We start from the raw sequence: 5770 nt of genomic DNA, 5'->3' as shown, positions 1-5770 counted from the left end.
CATAACTTCTTTGTTCTTTGACTTAGGCATACCATATTTGGCACACAAGTGGATCACCATGAGACGAAGTGTCGAGTACCTTAAGGACCTCTATATGACCTTGACCTCAAGGTCAAAATTAAAGGTTTTTGACAATGGATTCGTGTCCGGACCAAAACTTCTTTGTTCTTTGACATAGGCATACCATATTTGACACATGAGTGTATCACCATGAGACGATGTGTCATGTACCTTCATGACCTTTATATGACCTTGAACTTTGACCTCAAAGTCAAAATTGATTGTAGGGTTTTGACAGTCATACCATAAGACATGGGTGTGTCACCATGAGACTGTGTCATGTACATCCTTGACCTTTGATCTCAAGGTCAAAATTATAGGTTTATACCATGGATTTGTGTTCGGACTATATCTTCCATTTTCTTCTACAAAGGCATACTATATTTTTACACTCAGGAAAGAGGTAATTTATACCTATTAACAACACCCTTTGGGAGGTAAGCGGGGGGTATTCTTAGTGAGCATTGCTCACAGTACCTCTTGTTCAGTACAGCTATTAACACATTTTTCTGTTCCTCTTATGAATATTGAATTTTGTAATCTTTCAAAAACTTATAAAGTCCGCCAATATTCGGTCGCCATATTTGTCGTTTTCCCGAACTTATTGTTTACCAGTTGGACTAGGGTACATGTATGTATGGTACGAAAACACTGTTAATGAAAGTCTGGTGATATTAAAAGTGAGGCAAAGGTTGAAGGATATATATAGTTATAATTGGTTTTTCCAATAATTCATCGAAGTGTCGTATGTGTAGGTATTTTCATGCCCACGAGATCGAAGATCGGGGGACAGATTGTTTTAGTCCTTTCTGTTATTCTGTCTGAAATTTTAACCTTGCTAATAACTTTTGAACAGTAAGTTCTAGAGCTTTGATATTTCACATGAGTATTCCTTGTGGCAAAAGCTTTCCGTGGGTACCAAAAGATTTTACCCTTTGACCTTGGAGTTTGACCTACTTTTAAAAAACTTTAACCTTGCCAATAACATTTGAACAGTGAGTGCTAGAGCTTTGATATTTCACATGAGTGTTCCTTGTGACAAGACCTAAAACTTTTGACCTTGGCATTTGACATACCAAAATATTTGTCCTTGTGACCTTGACCATCTTTGGAATTGGCCATTATCGGGGGCATTTGTGTTTCACAAACACATCTTGTTAACATGGGTCGGATCTGCAGCCTTATGTAACAAAACCGATTCCATTTCAATAAATGCAATATATAAGTAAATTTAGATTGTCCTCTTACAAGCTAGAAATCGAAAGAGGGAGATATATTGATATACATGTACCTGAGTGTAACAGAACGTAAATTATGTACAAACAGAGATATTGAAGATGACAATCACTTTATATTTATTTATCCTTTATATGAAAGACTAAGAAAATTATATATAGATAAATATTATTATGAAAACCTGTCAATGTATAAATTATTACAACTATATACAAATACAAGTGTTATGTGTAATTTTGGGATTTTTTTAAAGGTTGTACACTGAAATCAAAGGCCACAACATAAAGAGGTTTATCCTCAACATATCAATAAACATGTCCTTTATATTATTATCCTCAACATATCAATAAACATGTCCTTTATATTTGAGACACATGCTCTATTTTGTGCTTAGAATTGTTATATTTTATTGATGTCTTTTTTCACGTATATATGCTATTATTGTAATATGTGTTACATGTATTTGCAACATATAAACAGTACTGATTTTGAAAATAAGCAATACAATGCATAAAATTCCCAAAGCTTTTAAAAGTGACAAAATAATTTTGTTTTGCAATAATAAAACAATATCATTATGAATAAAACTATAAAAATCTTTAAAGAATAAAAATACTGCTACAAAAGTGCAAAAAATGTGCCTGCAGCATTGTAAAAAAAAAAAATGCATATCGAATCTGTTACCTTTAATGTTCATGATGGGAATATTTTCTATACCATTATCTTTAAAATACACCCGAGATATATTTGGATCACCAGTTCCATCTTTGTAAAAAACAAAAAAACTTTGAGACACATTTTAAAAGAAACATTGTAAAAGGTTCTTTGGCACAGCTTAAGTAACCTTCAAATTTCACACTTTTTCAGTGTTAAAAACTTCTTGAAAACAAACATCAGTAAATGAATGGCACATTTAAAAGAATGAACATCATGTGAAATTTGCTGACTAAGAATATCAATAACTTTCTGTTCTGTGGCACTTCTATCTGTCATAGAACAAGAAATAGAATCATATCACAATCTTTAGAACGAATATCTGATAAAATTTCTTTCGTGGAATGTCATATGTCTTTTTCCTTTTTCATCACACACCTGTCGTTAACAATTTATCTCCTGTGTTAATTTGTACACCATAATAATGTTTACCTTTTTTGAAGTTTCATCTCTATGCATTGTAATATTGTTCGATTTCTTAATTTCTTCATTAACATGTTTTCTAGATACACCCCCCTTTCACTAGTTAAAACAGCCACAGTGCTTTTGCTTGGTAAATTCTTTAAATGATCATCAAATAAATCTAAAACTGATTCAACAATCATGTACAATATATACAGGCATACATTTCTACTTCTAAAAATATAATACAAATTTCTTAATTTGAAATTATATGGTTTTCCTTTGGAGTCGTCTCTAAAATCTACAACTTCATTAATATGTATAAAATCCTCACTTTGGTACGTCTTTTTTCAGACATCCAACCATCAATTTTTTTTCCAAAATGTGTTTTAAAATATTGCACTGTACATCCTTATCATTTTTTTCTTTCAAATTCTCTTTTTTTTTTTTTAAACATTCAACTCCTGTTGCATATGATCAATCTTTTCTTAATTTCTTTCTTTTCAAATTTCTGTTTGAATTTTTTGTATTAAAACTTTAATCTGTCCTTTAATATCAAGTTCTCTCTTTTCAAATGTTACATCTGGATTGAGAATTCTCTGATTGTCTTGATAAGAGAAGACACATTTTGAGAGGTTACATGCTGGGAATCAAGCGCAGTCCCATTTGCTGTGTATGTCATGTCTGCTGGGGAGGTCTTCAAGGTGGTATCGCTTGTTGCTCTTTTGGAATTTGGCAAAATAAAATATTTTCTCTGCATATTGCTGGTATTTGTCCTTGTTGGAATATCGATTTTTTTTTTCAATTTTTTTTTAACTTTCCACACTTAACTAATTGTTTGTTTGTGTGGGATTGACATGAAGGGCATGGTAAATCTCTCTTTGAAGTTTTTGCATATAATTTGATTTACCCTTGTGTGTCTTGTAAATTTCAACGATGTTACTATATGTTAATGTCATAATCAAATGGTGACGAACCGAACAAAGTGCAAATCTTAAATTTTACCATAAAGAAATGAAACTCTATGCATTGTAACATTATTCGATTTCTTAAGGCGAGCTAAAATAAAGAAAAAATAACAAATATTTGCAGATTTTACTCATAATTTTTTATTGCAGTACTAAGAAAAAGTCACTTTCTTTTCAATATGCGTACAGACTTTGATGAGGAAAATGAATCTTCTGAGTCGTGAGAGGTTTCAGAATTCAAAGGCAAATTATTTCAGTTCTATCACTGTCAATATCAGAGGGAAATGTCATAGGGAGGAAACCACAATTGCCTGCATGAACAATGTACAATTGAAGTTTTCTTCACGACATAGGTCTATGCAAACATGGCACTTGGTGTCACTATCACAAATTCTTTATTAACCTTTGCATTATGGCATCTTTAGCATTTGTGCTAGTTTTTAACTGTTGTGGGTTAATGCCATAATAAGAGGGGATGTTGATGACAAACTTATTAGAGAAATGGGGAGACTTAAGATACACATATCTCTCCATCACACTCTGCATAAGAAAAGTTGTTACATGGTTTCCTTCAATAAAAGACGAGAACTAGGGTGTTTCATAAACACTTAAGGGCATAAATATTCCTATCTTATACATTTTTCATGGGACCATTAATCTATGCCTTCATTTATTTACACAAAAAAAAATGGAATGCAATTTTATATGAATTATTACGAGTATTCATGGATGAATAAATATATATGCTCTCTCTCTCTCTCTCTCTGGATTTGTCTAAAGAAATAGGAAATGAATGATAAAATCATTTTGATATACAGTAATATTGCTTGTGTTTTACTCTTTTAAAATGAGATCTTTCTATTCCCCCCAAAAAACTTAAAGAAGCATAATTAATACATGTACAAAAGACAAATGAAATGATATTTTCATCCAAAACGAAAGTGTGAAGTGTACATTCAAAGTTATCTAGGATAATGAATGCATGATTTATATTAAAGTTATCTAGGATAATGAATGCATGATTTATATCAATTGACAAAAGCGCCATTCTCTATGTTCGTTTTATTTACCCATAAAAAAACCCCAACTAAAATGATATTTCATCATGCGGTCTTAATGAAAATGCAAGTAAGCAATAAATATAATGTATATAGAAATTGAAGTCTTCAACTCTTGTATTCAGACATCCTGACTTCTAAGCAAAGTTATATCTAACAATAAAAATCATATATGACCATAGCAATATATATCTATATGTAGAGAGAATATACAATAATATTTTCACTATCTCAACTCCAAAAAATAATTTTAAAAATATTTAAGCACTTTAATATACAGCATATATATGTATTAGGGTTATGTGAAACAAACTATACCAAAGGGCAGATAATATATCCATGGTAAGAAAGCATGAACAAAAAAGTTATCTCATTTGATAAAATCGTGACTAAAAGTGACATTTTCAAAATTCTTTTTATAATAACTATAAGTTACAAAAACATTGTCTACCTTTAAAACCATCTAAATTTGACCTTCTGTAAATGTACCATATAATAAAATCGAAAATGCACATCGCACCTTATATCTTTCAAATCAACACTCCTCTTAAATAATGCTTTTAAATAATCCGATGGAATTTTTCTAAATGATTTTATGTAAGCAATGTATTATATTAACGAAAAGGAGAGACATGTAACAATGACATGATGGACAAAATTCGTTTCATGTACAACTACTGTTAAAAGTAATGGGGGAGAGGATAGTCTCAATTTATTTGCACTACATTTTTTTTTTACAATGCTCACTGTCAAAGACGGGGAAGGGGGGGGGGGGGCAGCATAATTCTTTGTGCCTGATTTGGAATACATTGTTAGAAACTATATTTGTTTTGAACCTATTGAAATAATATAGAATTTTCATGATTATGGTACAAAAATTGAGTTAATGAAAACAAATAAGATTTTAATCTTTTTTTAAATATACATGTATATATTATATATGACTTTGGACAAAACGTCTAGCTCTACAATTCGTCTTCCTTCAAACCACGGGGTTAGTTAAGAAATAAGGTATCATTTAAAAATATTTATCGGGATATAAATACGGGTTGGTCACGTGATCAAATTCCTGAACCAACCCGTATTTATATCCCGATAAATATTTTTAAATGATACCTTATTACTTATATTTACATTTTTGGTTGGTAACATTGCTGAAATTGTGTTAACAACACGTTTCCATACATTTCAAATTGTTGACGTCCACAACGAAGCGTCATAGATGTTCAAAATGACAACACAAAACAAAGTTCTATAAAATGAAGAACTGTTTTAATTATTAAGACGCTAGAAAGCAAGTATATCAACATATACTTATATATTAACTCGGGA

The 5770-nt window shown here is 30.8% G+C and overlaps 1 pseudogene; it reads right to left on the bottom strand.

Annotated features, from left to right (window-relative positions):
- Window positions 1-1507: 1507 nt before the first annotated feature.
- On the bottom strand, window positions 1508-3371 carry LOC125660067 (uncharacterized; annotated as a pseudogene).
- Between the last annotated feature and the right edge of the window lie 2399 nt (window positions 3372-5770).

This window comes from Ostrea edulis, chromosome 9 (assembly GCF_947568905.1).
Source record: "Ostrea edulis chromosome 9, xbOstEdul1.1, whole genome shotgun sequence".
Lineage (NCBI taxonomy): Eukaryota > Metazoa > Mollusca > Bivalvia > Ostreida > Ostreidae > Ostrea > Ostrea edulis.
This window is presented reverse-complemented; position numbering and strand designations above follow the sequence as displayed.